The sequence below is a fragment of the Epinephelus fuscoguttatus genome, linkage group LG6, assembly GCF_011397635.1.
Source record: "Epinephelus fuscoguttatus linkage group LG6, E.fuscoguttatus.final_Chr_v1".
Classification (NCBI taxonomy): domain Eukaryota; kingdom Metazoa; phylum Chordata; class Actinopteri; order Perciformes; family Serranidae; genus Epinephelus; species Epinephelus fuscoguttatus.
In genome coordinates this window covers 12715701-12733162 of record NC_064757.1, presented here as the reverse complement: position 1 = coordinate 12733162, position 17462 = coordinate 12715701, and the positions used below count along the sequence as shown (strand labels likewise).

Sequence of the window (17462 nt, the reverse complement as noted above, 5' to 3'; positions counted from 1 at the left end):
GCACACACACACACACTATCTCCCTCTCGCTCTGGTTTCACTCTCTAGCTGCCAGTCTCTGGAACAATCACAGTGTATTCTGGCTTGGGGAGACCGCCTACTATGCTCCTTGGGGGGCTAATTGTCCGGTAGCGCTCTTTCACTTTCCCTCCCACTCTCTCTGTCCTCTCCCCTCTCCTCGGCTCCGCTCTTTGAGCTTTTCTTTCGGGAAGAGTTCAGGAGTTCACGCTGAGCCCAGAGCCCTGGATCCCAGTGAGGTGCCACGGGGCAGAAAGGTTACACCTAGCTGGAGTCCTATAGAAACAGCCCACACACCTCAGTGGTAAGCAGGTGGGAAGGGAGGGTAACACTGACAGAGAGATGAATAGAATGACAACTGAGAGAGGAAAAACATCGCCGAACTAAGGAGACATGACCGACTGGTTAGAGCAACATTGTGGGCTGAAGCTTTTGTGGTAAAGTTTCTTATTCAGGCACATGAAGTAGCCTTTTATTATACTTATCTAGTTTTGCACCGTGGAACGGTGTAAACTAGAAACTAGAGACTCCAGGGAGCCATGCAGTAGCTGGAAAGTGTTTAACAGTCACATGTTCATATGCTGTCCAAACATATATGGTCACAACCTATCTATAACACTATAGGTCCATATAAACAACACTCAGGCCTTGTCCACACGTACAAAGTTGTTTTTTTGTTTGTTTCCCAAACATGTATTTTGCTCTTTTTTTTTTTATAAAAAAAATCTTTGTCCAAATCAAAACACAAAAACGCAGTTTGTCAATGTGCTTAACCAAAAGGCAGCAACATAACCCTAAACCTAAAACCATGTTGGCTTATGACACAAAGATCAATGACCAATCGGGAGCACTGAGCTCTGTAGTGCATTTTGGATGCCATAGATGCCTCTGTTCCTCAAAAAGTGGAAAAGAAATTATGTGTAAACATGTAAAAAGCCCTGTTAGTAAGGTTAAAGCCAGCACTATTTTGGCCACGTCTGTGCCCACTCTGCTGTCACAAGCCAAAAACTCCCAACAACACACAGCACTGAAAACAATGTTTCTGAACATCTTCGAAGGAGTTTACAAGAGGTTTTTTTTTCAGACTTAAAATGCAGTTCATGTGTGGACAAAGGGCCAAAACACGTTTAAAAAAATATCCCTGTACCTGTTGACTAAGCCTTATTCTGCATGCATCAGCAGTGAGCACTGCAATCTTGCTGCGACACTGTTACCTGCTCTCAGCACATTTAACTCCTCCCACCTGCTGCGCTGTCTCGTGCATTAGCATTTAGATTTATCTGAATTTAGAGTGTTTCTCGCAATATGTGTTCACGGTCATCAGAAGTCATGTATCTCAGGCTGTCCTCTGGGATTTGTGAGCTCAGGGATGGTCTCTGTCAAGCTTGTTTAGATTCTTCCAGAACATCACTGAAATATCCTCAAACTAAAACATATATAATTATTGAGGTACATTGTTAAAACAGGACCTGAACTGTTTTTTGATAATGATCATTATCATTCGTGCCCTAACGTGCAGATTTGGCCATCATTCCTATCATTAATAGTGACAATGCACTCATCAAGTTAGTTGCAAAAGTCTGGGAACAAAGCAACAAGTCTGATGAGGCAAGAAACATCACAGTTTTACAGCTTTAGAGACAGACCTCCTGCTTCAACTCAGATCTAATGTAACTGTTGTAACTGCGTGCAGACGCAAGTTGCTATTTATATTTGTATGTAAGTACAATCTTCAAAGGTTAAGGGAATGAACAGCCAACAGCACATTACAATAAAGCCCTAAATGGCTGACAGCAGCACACTTCGGAGACAAATCAACTACACGCTCAGTTTTCAAAAGACTCAGATCATCCTCCAGCATGTCACACTGAAAAACAACTGACCAGATGTGATCACCAAGAGCAGTAACACACTGATTTATAGCTGACATGTGCATCAGTGATGCTGTGAGATTAACAGACTGTGTTTTACCGCTGTAGGACACTTGTGAGTGATCAGCTGAGCATGGCATGCAGATACAGAACGTCCAACAACTCTGACACGTGTTCTCCAGCCACGTACACAGCTGTGTTGTGTTCACTGCTGCTGGACGACATGAACACCAACACGGCGCAGGAGGAGTTCAGTGAGCATCGAGTGTGTTTTGCAGTTGGTTTAACACTGAATATTGAGGGAAGGTTTCATTTTAGAGACATTTGATGATTGATAAATAAATAAATAAATATTGTAGGTGAGTCTCTATCCCCTGCACTTGCACTCTTATTCTTTTACTTTTCATTCATACGCTATACAAATCCCTGACAAAGCAAGCAAAAGCTGTAAAGGACAATAGCAAGAGACACATTCTCTTGACTCGAGAACTTCCAACAAAGAAAGTGCCCTTGAGCAAGGCACTTAACCCAGCTAGACTCAATGTGCTCAGTGACTCAGAAAAGTCTGGAGACAATGAAAGACTTGAGCTTCTGGTGCTGGCCAGTTCCCAGTGGCCAAAATTAACAGACTGTGGTTACACTGGGCAGCTCCCAGGAATGAAAGTGCATTACTGTAAAAAAATGCAAAGCAGGACGTTGCTGTGTGCAGTGTGTGCATACTCAGCAGAAGCAAGTCCTCCCTTGGATGAATAAATGTATATAAAAAAGAATCTGCCGACGACAGCTATCGGATCAGTTAGCGAAATCAACGGTCATCAGCTAAAAATGCACCTGGCAGACATACAGTGCAGACAGATATTTGTTGAAGAGAACAGGGGGGAAATGAAAGGTGAGAGGAGTGAGAAGAGAGTGGCGGGCCTCGATGCTCAAACCCAGGGTCTATTAGAGTCTGATTGGGACCATTAGGAGGGAAAGATGATAGGCGAGCCGCGAGCAGCGCTCCTCCGGCCAGGCTCTACATTAACCACTGCCTGCTCTCTACTTTGTTGAACACACGGGCTGATCGATAGCAATGAGGAGGAAGGAGAGGAGGAGGGTAGGAGGTGGCGAGGCGAGCAGGAGAGAAAAGAGGTCCAGGTTTACGGGAAGATAAGCTGGGATCGATAGTGAGACAAGGACTGCTGCTGCGTGGAGAGAGAGGACAGAGGAATGTGAGACGAGGCAGGCTCACACTCGCTCACCTCATCAAACCTGACGGAGGGGAACCTGTGTGTGTGTGTGTGTGCGACAGGACACTTGGGCGAGCATCATCTCTTGCTTGCTTGTGTGTTTCAGTACACTAACAACTGGCAGCAGAGGCCTCTTGTGTGTTTACTGCAACACAGTTAATATACTGTAATTCTCAAAGGAAAGCCATTGCTCAAATAATGGCTGATGTGATTAACAACCCTAAAAGCATTTCAACATAATGTACATTACCACAGCGCTAATTCTATCAGTACAACATGTCAGCTCATCAATATGCTCCTCTGGGTTTTATTTCTCTCTCTTTTTTTGTTTTTTGTTTTTACAGAGATGCTGATCTTATTTCTCATTCACTAAATTATTCCAACCTCTTCTACTTTAATTAACTTTTAATGTGAAATGTTACAGGAGGTGTAGAGTATCACAGACAGCATAACAATGAACACAACAACAAAGGTAAATCAAAGCTGTCCAACACGGATGTCGTATGCTGTGAAGCCCTCTGAGGCAAATTGTGATTTGTGATACTGGGCTTTACAAATAAATCTGAAATTGAATTGAATGAGTTAGGAGTGAGTAATTCTGTTAAAGGAATAATTCCACATGCCAACACATCCAAATCGGTCGACCAATTCATTTGTTCGGTCTATTAATTTTGCAGCTATAGGAACTCAGCTCTGATAGTGGCTGATGGCTGCGCAGCCTCCACCAGTCACACAGGAACGTACTTCACCAACCGGCGCTGAGGAGGTGAAGGTTGTGTTAAATGATCTGTGGGTACAGCTCCAGTGAAAGCTGCTACCGTGTGACTGTGTTTTAGTGTACTGCTCTTCATTTTATGTATTTACATTAAGTTCTTGGCTGGACTGCAGCAGTGGGTCTGAGTGAATGTCACCACCCTCCTTTCAAAATTGAAAACCCTTGTTTAAAAAAAAAAAAGCCCTCAGGCATTTAATATTCAGTCCAGTCATAGTTTTGACCTCGTCCTTGTATTTGGACTATTTTAAAAACTGCTCCACTTGAAAGTGTCTTCTTAGAAAATTACATTTGAAGTTTTTTCAGCCTTCTCAAAATAACAAAATACTTGAAAGTAATTGAAATACATATTTTAAATACAAGCACAGGTGAGCACAGGTTTGCAAGGAGGCTCCATACACAAAGTCAAGGTAATGTCCACTGTTTACCTGAGAATCTCAGGTTGACTTTGGGGAAAAATAATAGCTCAAAGTTTAAAAAATGCTCCAACCTTGAGTTTTCTACAGTTAGTTTGATGTTTAGTTCCAGAATTATTTATTTATTTATGTATTTAATTCATTAAGTTTAATATTTATTGATCCAGATTTAATTATTTAGGTATATTACTTTGACTAAGATATAAAGTTCAACAGTTATCCAGTTTCAAATAAAGTTAAAGTTCATTTTACGACAGAATGTTTCAGCGGGGTGTTGGGGGGTGGCTGATATCAGCCAATTATACTACTCTTGGCTTTTTTTCTGTTCCAAACTATTGCTATTTTATCGGCCATAAAAGTTCACCATTCAAGATTTAAGATTACTTTATTTGTCCATAGGGAAATTTGACTAGCATAAAGGCTGGACATAAATCTCATTATTTTCTTTTAACCATACACCAACAGAAATGTAACAAGACATTTGCGGTGGTTGAAACTTAACACTTCCTGCAGAACATTAAAAGCATACCAGGAAAGAGAGGGATTACCATATGCCCTTTGAGGCACCCTAAGTGTTTTAATGTGGAACATCATTGCAGGGAGAGAGGGAGTTGTGTCACTAAAATATGATAAAATATACTTATGAAAAAAAGAAGGTAAGATTAGAAATGAAGGTCTGTCTCTCTCTGCAGCTGATGCGTGTCAGGTCTCGGCTGCTGTTTGAGAATTCACAGCAGTAGCTTGTTGTATTACATGAAGCTCAGTGTGCAGGGTTGTGTTAGTGTGCATCAACACAGCAGTTCCTGCAGTGTGATTGGGTGCGAATATAAGTGCAGTACATTTATCTGGGGATACCTGACACCTGTCACGCAGCCTTGATGCACATAACCTCCACCTCCATCTTTCTTGCATTTTTCTCCCCTTCCCCACCCTCCGTCTATCGCTCTCCATCTCCCTCCTTTCACAGCATTTTCCTCCCCCCCTCCCCTTTCTCCCCCTTTTCCTCCCCAAGCCCTCGGTGACTGTGATGGCACCCTGTCACAGAAAAGCTATTTATGATCGGCGACCAATATCCTCACAGAGATAAACACACACTGTGAGGCACACAGATAGAGAGACAGACAGAGAGAGTGAGAGAGACATCCAGAATTATTAGCAAGAATGAGGGATAAGTGCATTGTGACAGTGTGTGAGAGAAACACACACAGAAAAAAATATGGATTGAGGAATAGAGCAATGTTGCCCGAGGCTGTTTTTTCACGCTTCTGTGTTTATGTGTGTGAATATCTGTGTGTCCCGCTTGGTCGTTGTTGTGGTCACACTACATGTGTGTGTGTGTGTTTGAGTGCATTCCTGTAGGTGGAAGTTGGCATACATACACATGATTTTTCAATTTTCTAAAGTCTCCCAGTTGCGCAATCAATCAGACAACTGACTGTAAATGAAAGCTTATCATCACACACTTCAAACATGAGATGGCCTCCTGGAACACACACAGTGTAACACGTACGTCTCACACAAAGTGATATCCAGTGTCCTGCTATGATAAGGGCATATAGTACAATGAAGTGTTCGTTCTGGATTACAAACCATGATTCTATACAGGAATAGCTGTCTATGAGCTGATTTGTTAGGTTAAAAAAATATGCAGTTACTGTAGCATATAAGACATAAACCAAATTGTTCGTCGTGCTTTCAAATAACGGCGAAAAACAGAAATACTATTCAAACCACGTAGGTTTTTTTTTCTGTCCTTCATCGCCTTATCTTTTTGATTATGTCTAGCTAACGTGTCTTAAAAATTTGAATCAAAATACAGATATTAAGTGTAAATTAAAGACTTATACTTTGATGCATAAACATATAGTTATACAACAATTCATATGATAATGTAAGCCCAGTCCAGGCCAAAGATTCGCGACTGCTACTTCACACCAACGCAATTAGATGAGACGGTGTATCATCCCTATGCAACAACTCTATGCAACTGTGTACAGGCAGTGTTCAGGCTTATTTTGTGGCTGAATAGAATTTGTTCCTAGGTTTAGGAAGGTAAAGTCTTGTAGGGGGCGGCACGGTGGTATGGTGGTTAGTACTCTCGCCTCACAGCAAGAGGGTTGCCGGTTCGATCCCGGGCGTGGGAGCCCTTCTGTGCGGAGTTTGCATGTTCTCCCCGTGTCAGCGTGGGTTCTCTCCGGGCACTCCGGCTTCCTCCCACAGTCCAAAGACATGCAGATTGGGGACTAGGTTAATTGATAACTCTAAATTCCATAGGTGTGAATGTGAGTGTGAATGGTTGTTTGTCTCTATGTGTCAGCCCTGCGATAGTCTGGCGACCTGTCCAGGGTGTACCCTGCCTCTCGCCCGATGTAGCTGGGATAGGCTCCAGCCCCCCCGCGACCCTCAAGAGGATGAAGCGGTTAGAAGATGAATGAATGAATGAATGAAGTCTTGTAGGTTAGGTTTAGGAAAGCAAAGTTACATCAGCTAGGTTTAGGAAATATGATTGGACATTGTCATGTTACACACTTAACATAAAGTTCCATAGGTTTAGGAAAGTAAATTTTTGTAGGTTAGGTTTAGGAAAAGAAAAATGGTTGGGCATTGTTGTGTTACGTAGTTAATATAAAGTTATGTAGGTTAGGTTTAGGCAGATAAAGTTACTTAGGTTAAGTTTAGGTAAAGAAACCCTGTGATAGTGTACCTTAAAATCAACTCAAATTTCAATTAGGTTAAAACGGGACACAAACACTGTTCTCCTGGGGGAAAGTCTTGTGTTTGTTTGACCTATCCATCACACCACAACTTTATGCCTTACAGGACTTTCGCTCTTTATTCTGCTTCCTTCTTTATTCCTGTCAGTGAATTGGTGACTTGATCGCAGCCTTTACGATTATATGGATTATATACGGTTATATATGAATTACTGGCTCACGTGGTTTATATAAGAATTCTGGTGTATTGCTTTTCGTAGGTATGCATATGAGTAGTGTATGAGAAGAGCTTGAATGCATTTACACTAAAAGATTATCATGCAAATGATGATTGAGTGCACTAAACACAAATCACAAAAACAAAATGTAAAAAAAATTCAGTTAACTTTAAATTCTGTGCATGGTCAGTCACATTCACTTTGCTTGTGGCGGTGCTGCAATCCATAAATTTCTCTTTTCTCCTTCTCCGTCTTTCTTGCTTGTTTTCCACTTTTACCCTTCAGGCGAAATATGGCCGTCTCACTTTCACTCACACATACACAATGAGGAAAAGGTTTGAGCACCCCACGTACACGCACACAATCCCTCACAGCCATAACCTTCAGCATCTTTCTTAACAAAATGCTCAGAAATCCAATATCCTACTCAAATTCAACTTTTTGTTGTCTTTTTTCTTATCTCCCGGCTCATGCATCTCTCTTCACTTTCTCTTTGTCTCGCTCCAGTCTAATTTCTTTCTAGGAGTACCTGAAAATGCCTGTAATTTCCACATCCTGTTTTGACAACTGCCGCCGTCCCCCCTCCTGCACGGTTTTCCTTTCCCTTCTCATATGCACTTTCTTATTTCTTTTGATTTTTTGCTCATTTTACATGCCCACCCCCCACCATTCCTCCTCCTTTCTTCCCTCTGTTCTCCTCTCTCATTCACTCTGCCAGTCGCGCTGTTTGCTGAGGAAGATTTCAGAGGAGGCAGGAAAGATGCTGCTGTTTTTCTTCTCCACCCTTTGTTCTGTTTTTACTTTCTTACTTGTTTTTCTTCTCCTCCCTCGCGCGTCTGTGTGCCTTCTTCTTAATCCTCCTTTCAGGTTGATTTTTTTCCCTCTCTCGTCTTCGTGAATGTTGAATAGAGACACTCGACTCAGATGAAGGTCACATTGGGCTACAGGAGAAGAGGAGAAGAAGAAGACGGGGTTAATGAGCGATGGGGGTGGATGTTTGTGTGTTTGTGTGTGTGCACATGTATGTCCATGTGAGATTTGCAAGGCTGATTTAATCATTTAAACGTCTCTCTCAGAGAAGACCTGGCAGCCCGTCGGCACACACTTGTAAGTACACACACAGTGCACACATACAAATAACCGTGCTACTCAGATGTACACAGACAGCTAGTGAACTACTGTAGCTGGCAAGTTAGCAGCTGACAGCAGGGAACATGCTAGCCCTATTCCGTCACAATAGAGAGCCAAAATAATTAAGTGGTATAATTTCATTGGGAGCTGTTTTTAAAGGCTAACAAATTGTTGTGCAGCTTTGACAAAGCACTGTGCTGTAGATAACATTATATCTTACAATATAGACCATTAAATCTGCACACTTCAGAAAGACGCTTTCAGACACACTAATAAAATAAATGCTGAATGAGAGTCAGCACTGATTTACAGAAGCTAGTGGAGCAAAGGCTAGCCCAGAGGTGAATTCTATATTCTACCGCTCTCGCTGGCATTTTGACCGCAGGATTGTGCATAATTTTATTCAACAGAGAGTTACTGAAGAGGAAAAGAGGCTCTTTGACTGAGCTAGCTTGTGCAACCCAGTGGCCACTCCTGGTATTGGCTTCATTTTATACAGTGGAAGGAAGAGGGGATGTGTTATTCATCTTTATACAATCTATGTTTCACACCAGGCCGCCAAGAAGTTGACGGGACTTTGAAGTCAGTTTAACATAGTGGCCAAATCATGTAACTACAACTTATGGGTTCATCACATGATGCCACTGGGCCCAGAAATACTTTTTCAAATAGACTTGCGTTGTGAAAGAGACATCTGAAAATCACTGGATATATTTTTTTAACAACACAACCCTCATGAAATGACTCGTTTCACTATCGGAATTTGATTCATTCAGCCCGATAACATTTTAAAAGTCTAGAAGAGCCGCACAATGAAATTATTTTATCCCCATTTAAATTAGCAGAGGGCTTAACTGGAAGTTAGCTACTTGCACGGCAAACTTTATCAAAGTGTACTTGCTCTATTGGCCCAGCAATGCAGAAGGCCCAGGGAATTTTACACCTAGGAAGTCCAACTTTTTTTTTGCACATCCTTGTTTCACACAGTTTATTGGGAATACATATTGCACCATCGACTCCTGTCTCATAACTCTTGAACATGTATTCCTCATTTGCAGAGCAGATAATATAAAGTAGGGTTATATTAGAGTGGATGATGCAACACACAAGCTAATGAGTTACCAAGCTACAAAAGCTTCCACCATTTTGGACTGTCCAGCTCTCTATTTACTTAAAGGTCAGCACTGTCAGGCTCGGGGGTTGATCAATGGCATGAATTCGTGAGCCAAAGTCAACAAAGTTGCACTCGATGTGAAAAATGTGCAGAGATTTCCTTGATTCTTCGTTTTAATTGCTGCTCAATACACACATGAAACACACACACTGACATACGAAGCCATACGCATCTACACACACACCTGACCCCTTAAGGCTCACATTCATTAGATCACACTGCAGATCACATAACTACCTGCCAAGTCCCAGCCGCTGTGTGTGCGTGGTTCATGTGTATGTGTGTAGAGGCTAAGATTCATGTCAACATCAATGGCTCACTAATCACGATGAGAGCGCCGAGGGCCAAGCAGAAACTGGCAGTAACGTATGGGCCAGCTAGTGTTACACAGAGGGAGCATACAAAGGCTACACCAAAACCTCTGACACCATCATAGTTCATTCACTGCTGTCAATAAATTAGATACTGGAAACTCAGCTACACTCTGGGCACACTGTGCTGCACTATATCGACTGGAAACGCTGTGACACTCATCAGACTTTATTGACTGAACACGCGAAACCCCACAAACCTTGACATAACTCTCACGAAAAAAGGAATCAGAAATCTAAAAAAACATGTCTCTAATTTGGACTTTTTGGCAAATTGATCTGAATGACATGATACCCTTGGTCACTTTTGCAGTGTCCTGTGAAAACAACATTCCTCAAAAATGTCAACAAAAACAGCTCAGTTTTAATCTTTGTGACAAGCCAATAGGTTTTCAAATGGCTTATTTATCCAAAGAAGTAGAACGATTTTCTCAACCCATAAAAGATCATTTAATCCTTCATGGTTTTCACTGGGAGGTGACAATATGAAACCTGCTATTGACTTTCTTTTCTAAAGGGAGACAGCACCCAAAGACGGGATAAATCCTCTTTTGATGGTTGCAAGAAAATAAAAAGCAGGTTACGTAAAAATCTAAAACTCCATTTGATGGCAGGTCCTTCAAGATTGAGTTAGTTTAATTAAATGTGCTGCAGAGTGGATTTAGTCTTAATGGGGAACCTCACGGCTATGAGTAACTCACCATATGAGTATGTGTATGTGTGTGTTAGCTGCTTCTGGTAGAGCATTTAACCCTTCGCTGAGTGTCTCCACCTGGGACTGAACCGGCGGCGTGTCTGCTGAAGCTTTAACAGCAGCAGAATAACTTTAAAGGCTGTTAGGAAAAAAAAATCTCTCCAAAATGAAATATACTGCTGCTACTGAGGCCACTGGCTGGGTTACCTATAGGACTAGATGAGCCCAAACACACACACACACACACACACACACACACACACGACTATGTGACAGCACAGCAGCATACTGGCCATCTCTGGTGGATTTTTCCTAAATAAGTAAGTCATCCAGACCTCAGCTTTCCATTGGCTTCATCCAGGAGAACACAGCAGCCAAAAGCCTGCAAGGCTCGCAAGGCTCCACACAAATACACACACGCGCACACACACACACACACACACACACGCACACACGCACACACACACACACACACACACACACACACACAAATATGCATGCACATCTACACACAAACCACTGCACACACATTCTTCCAAAAAACACACACAGACACACACGAGGCTGAAAAGGATAAAGAGGGGCAGAGTGGAGGGGGAATAGAGGGGTCTGGTTAAAAAGCAGGATTTCAAGAACACCTGCACACGCACACACAAACACACACCCACACACACACACACACACACACACACACACACACACACCTCCAGCTGCTGGCTGCCTGTGTGTTTGACAGGCAGCACAGTGAGTGGCTGTGTGGAAGCAAGCCAGCCGCTTATGAATCAGCAATGACTAACAGTTTAAACCTGCACTTTCTGAGCTAATCGCTTGCATGCTTATTGTATATGTATGTGTGTGTGCATGTGGGTGGATGTGTTGTATACCCACATGTGTGAGCATGGCAGAGTGTGTGTCCGCACCTAAATGTGTGTTGATGCCTGCGTGCTGCCGCTATAGGAGCCTTTCTTCTATCAGGCCCAATTGTGACAGCCCAGGCCTTTAATTGCTTTGCACCAAATTTGACATTGTCTAAGATGACAGCACCCTGATGAGCAGAATAAAAGTGGAGTGACGATGTACCCGTCACTTCCTCCAATCTGCCTCGACAAGAGCACAACTCTGTGCTCCGTTTGATCGCTGCACAAGACAACGCAATGGGATGCTAATGGCATGCAAAGGCCCGAGCTTTGAGCGTGTGCCAAAGTGTGTGGGTCTGCCTCGTAAGAGTGCGCGCGAGTGTGTGTGTGTGCGTGCCAGTAATGGCAGCTCTAATCAGCAGCAGGATTGGAAGAGGCATGTGGCAATAAAGCCCAACAAAATGCCTGCCAGTCCCTATTAGAGCCAAGCACTCTCCCAAAATGTGGCTGAAGACACACACATATATACGCGCGCACACACTCCATCTTGGTGGACATCTGGCCAAGGTCAGAGTTAGATCTGAGCAATGAATGCCAACTTCAAACCCCCTCATCATCCCACCCACACCTCCAGCACCTCCACCACTCACACCCCTTTACAAAAAAAAAAAAGAAAAAAGATTGAGCTGCAAAGCTGACTTTACAGTCTTTGTCGTCCCAAGTGATTTGGTCGTAAACTCTGACCCCTCTAAGTGCAGCCCATTACACGTGGGTTGTGATTTACAAGCTAAAATTAGAGGTGGCCGCCATTTGCTGGAGCCATTATCAGCGCTGAGGCACGACAGAGTCAGATCCCTCATGGGAGTCGTCCATCTATATTCTACTGAGGGATCGATTATTCAGTGTGCCATAGAAAAATGACCAATATACTGCTGACGGTTCAGCATTTGTCTTCTTCGTGCTTTGTCCTGTATGTGAAATACTGTGTCTGCTCTTTGTTACTATTCCTTTTATAGGGTTTGAGAGATATGAGGCTTCGAAGATTATTATTGATTATTATTGACACAACAGAAATGGCTGATGATATTCTGTATGCTCAATACTTTAAATTTGATAATTTTATGTTAATAAAGCCTTTACTGGGGCGACATCTAGCTCGCTTGGTAGAGCATGCCCCCATATAGAGTGCATCCTTTGCAACAGTCCGAGTGCGATTCCAACCTGCAGGTCTTTGCTGTATGTCATCTCTACTCCCTTTTCTGTCACTCTCTAGCTGCACTGTGATAAAGGCAATAAAAGCCCTAAATAACAGAGTTATCACCTTATGTTTGCGAGGCAGTCGAGTTGCAGTTACAGTTTACATCCATGACTGTCCAGACTCATATGTTGCCATGGCAGTTGACAATACCTTTAATATGGACATTGCTACAAAGACGTAAGGACTACATATTCTAAAACCTGAATCCTTCACATACATCTTCAACCCGGCAGCACAGAGGATCTATATAATCACCACAGTTTTAAGATGGGCACCCAAGATTAGTGTCACCAATTCAGCATTCGACCAAATGTCTCTCCTTCTGTTCCTGAGATACAGCGTGGAATATTGGCCAGAAAAGTGAAGAATGAAGAAAATGATGTCACAGTGAAGTTGACCTTTGATCTTTTGGATGTAAAATGTCATCACTTCATCATTTTATCCTGTTAGACATTTTTGTGAAATGTTGCCATAATTAGTATATGAATTCCTGAGTTATGGCCAAAAACCAAATTACAGTCAATTCATCGTTCAGTCCAAGAGGCTGTTTGTGCCAAATTTCATGAAGGGCTTCTTGAGATATTGCATTCACAAGAATTAGACTGGGCATGAGATAACAGTGACCTTGACCTCTGACCTTTGACCACCAAAATCAGATCAGTTTATCCTTGATTCTAAGTGGACATTTGTGCCAAATTTGAAGAACTTCCCTCAAAGTGTTTTTGAGATATCTCATTCACTGGAATGCGACAGATGGACGGACAACCCAGAAACATAAAGCTAAAAGCCCTAAAAATAATCTTCTTAAATAATAAATAAATATCTAAAGCCTTTTCTAAAGCTTTATAGACCAGGTACAATCTCCGAACCCATTGACGATGATAAGCCACTGAGGGCGACGGCCATTATTTCAAGAAATCCAGTGTAGTCAGTGGATATCAAAGCTGAGATTTCCTCTTCTGTGCACATGACATTTCAGGTTAAAGCCAGTGGGTGATGAGATTTCTCTCCACATGAACTGTTTACCTGCCTCTTAATTGTTAATGGTCAATACTACTCAGATGACAGACAACAAATAGAAACCATTTCCAACATCAAAATTTTGTTCCGTTGCCTAAAAATGAGCAGGTTCGGGTGTAAGCCAATAATAAGAGTAACTTTTGGGTTTCCAGGCTGCCTTTGACTGAGTGGCCTGTGAGACTAAAACTAATTAAAATGATGACAAAAAGAATAAGTGACTAAAATGAAGAGTTGTTTTGAAGCCTTCTCATTTTTCTACAAAATCTACGTGTCAGAAAAATGGAGAATAGTTGCACCCATTGTTGAGATGGATGGTAAACTTTTTGCTTTTGTATTTTTATGACCGCTCTGACATTACCAGCACCAGAGGAAAAGACCCGCTTTAGCAGCTCCAAACTCTGTGCCTGCAGCCCACAGCACAGATGCTATCAAAGCCTCTGGCACTCCAGTAGCTCCGAACGCATCAACCAAGTTTTTGGCGTTGTGAACGAGAGGGTTTGAAGTCCTATTGTCTCTGCACCGTGACAAAAAAAAAGCCCTCTGCATTGGTGATGACAGATAAAGTGATTGCGATTTTGATTTTTTCAGTGAAGTGGGACCTTTCCACTATCATCCACTCATTTCCTGTGTTTGTCTGCATTGGGTGCTTCTGGCAACAGATATTGGTTTGAGCTGAGGAGCTGTGATTATTATTCTGACTGTGCCAGAACACACAGGAGCCGCACGGACACAAAAAACTGAGCAACACCTGGTGTGTGAGCTAAACTGAGGAAGACAGATGAGAGGAGAAATGCTCACATTTGTCAATATATCCACAACATACGCACGAGTGCTTTGTATAACAAGCACATTCTCCACAAGGTTTGATCTGCTTTTAAAAGTTAAAAGGGATGATATCACCACATGAGGGCACAGAGTTTATTCAACTGAAAAAGTATAAGTATTTTTGAGTTTTAAGGTGCATGTGCATGAGAAGAGGAAAGCCCTGTGAATTGAGTGGGGTGGGAGGTCTCTGTGTTCATGCATGAGTGTGTATGAAAGTGTATGTGTGTTGTATGAGACATCTGTTTATGTAAGTGGGAGGATGTGATGGTAAAGCACTGGCTTGGGCCCTGGCCTTTTCACAACAAGGCCCAGGGTGGTGAGGAGATTTATCCCAATATTTGTCTCATAAAGGAGTAAAGTCAAACAAATCTGCCCTGCTGATAAAACCTGCAACTCTCCATACAGGGCTTTTCACTGGACCACTTTCACTCCCAATTTCTGCTTTTCTCAACACACACTCTTTATGAGTGTCAAAACACAAGTCAATTTTTCCATCTGGTGAAGTGCTGAAAATGTGCTGCTGTTAATTTCACCATGTTGGTTCACTCTTACAGGACTTATCGACTCTGTTTTCAGCCAAACAGCTCGGATAAACCCACTGTGCGCTACCTGCCCAGCAACAAAAAGCAGACAAAGTTACAACTAGCTATTAAAAACACAATGAAGCATTTAGCAGCTAAAAGGCCAGATGATTTGATTTGATTGAAGTTTATTTTGAACATATTAAAAATAAAAAGAAAAAAGAAAAAAGGTAAAGAATACAACAACAAATGATAACAAGTTATCCATGTTCAAAAAGGAGTGGGAAGAAGTCGAAACTTATCAAGTCCCACCCCTTCTCCTACACTAATGATTTACATATATATGGTATCTATCCTACTTCCCCAATATTGCTACCACCGATAATAATATTAATCATCATAATAATAATAGCAATAAAAATAGTCACCATAATGAAAACAACAAAACAATAATTATAATGGTAATAATAACCATGACTGTACAATGTTCACCCTCTGTATACATACACCTGCATCAATGTGAAAGGACAATGCAACTAACAACAACAACAACTAACAATAACAAAACAATAACAAACATAACTGTCAGAAAGGAGTAGTTAATGATGTACGTAAATAAATAAATAGAAAAATAAATGACGAGTAAGAGCATCCTATGGACACCTGTAGTTACTGTCACACTCCCATTTCATCCCTGTATCCCATGAAAACATATTCTTTATATTTTATTTTAAGCTGTTTTATGTTGGGACATTGTTTTAACTGCTCATCCATACCATTCCACAGTCTCACCCCACAGAATGAAATGCAAAATCGTTTTCTGTTTGTGCGGATTTTATTAATTTTAAAGTTATACTTCCCTCTTAATTGATAACCCCCCTCTCGATCCCCAAACAATTTTTGTATATTTTGTGGTAGAATGATATTTTTTGCTTTATACATAATTTGTGCTGTCTGGAATTTCACTATGTCTGTAAGTTTAAATAATTTTGACTGCAAGACGAGTGAGTGAGTATGATCCAGATAACCGACATTATGAATGGCCCGTATTGCCCTTTTTTGAAGAATAATCAGTGAATTGATTGAACTCATATAGTTATTGCCCCAAATCTCTACACAGTAATTGAAGTATGGTAAGACAATGGAACAGTATAGGATACGGAGTGATTTTAGATCAAATAGGTCAACATCACTAGCAATAATAGAAGCAATTGAGGAAATTACAAATGCTACTGAGCAAAAGAAATATGCTGTTGGATTATTTATTGATATTAAGAAAGCCTTTGACACAATAACTCATGATATATTAATAAAAAAAACTGGAAAGACTCAGCATCAGAGGTATTGTATCAGATTGGATTAAAAGTTATCTACAGAGGAGAAAACAGTTTGTAAAGCTCGGTGATATTTGTTCACAATGTTTGGATATTGTTTGTGGTGTCCCCCAGGGGTCAGTGTTGGGCCCTAAACTCTTTATTATGTATATTAATGATATTTGTAGTGTGTCACAGGTATTGAAGTTGGTGTTGTTTGCTGATGACACAAATATTTTCTGTTCTGGGGAGGATTCCTGGTGGAGACCAAAACAGAGCAACAAAGAAAGTGAATACTGGATTGACATTTGTTGCGTGGCCTGAAATACAACACAAAATGTGTTTGCTGAATGTGTAAATGTACAAATTAGCAATACAGTAATACTGATTTAAAATATAAACACTGTCTCCTTTAACTGAAATACTAATTACGGTTGTGAAGTTTTACTTCAGAGTGTAATATTTTATATTTTGTACTGAAATATGGGGAGTCAACCATTTTTTTAACTATCAGTAAATATTTTATTTTACAAAGAAGATTTTGATAAGTTTGTTGTAATGTTGATTCTCTGTTTTGTATTTAAGCTTACCTTGCAAAGTTATGACTGATAAACGGAGAACTGGAGGTGCCCCCTGATGAGGGCCAGATAGCTGACATAGAAATAGAAATGCACACAGAACAGGTTTTGTGGGTTCTCATGAATGCTTGCACACCCCTGTGAAGCATTTGTGCAGGGGAAATAATATCCAGACAGACCTCAATTTCAGCAGATGTCCACTCTGACCAATTAAATCCTTTGTCTCAACTGATGTCATACCTCCAGGTCACGGCTAGCTTGCTGCCAAATGTTTTATTAATTTGTTTTCTGCTGAGGCTGAAGCGATGAAGATGCTAATGTACCTGATATGCACTTGCTGACGTGATATGTTGTTCATGGACCATGAGGAGTATAGCAAATAGCTTATTATTTTGCAGAATGATGTCATCTGACCATCAGGTGCTATTTTGCTGGCCCTTAATCAAACAAACCTTCTTCCCTGGTTGGCATTATGCAGTGTT

The 17462-nt window shown here is 41.3% G+C and overlaps 1 protein-coding gene across 1 annotated transcript in view; it reads right to left on the bottom strand.

Annotated features, from left to right (window-relative positions):
- Positions 1-17462, bottom strand: part of sema4c (sema domain, immunoglobulin domain (Ig), transmembrane domain (TM) and short cytoplasmic domain, (semaphorin) 4C) — a 123266-nt gene that overhangs the window by 76575 nt on the left and 29229 nt on the right. Inside the window, exon 2 of the mRNA XM_049578965.1 lies at positions 8048-8179. The gene's annotated coding sequence lies outside the window, so the exon portion shown is untranslated. The remainder of the gene's footprint in view (positions 1-8047; positions 8180-17462) is intronic.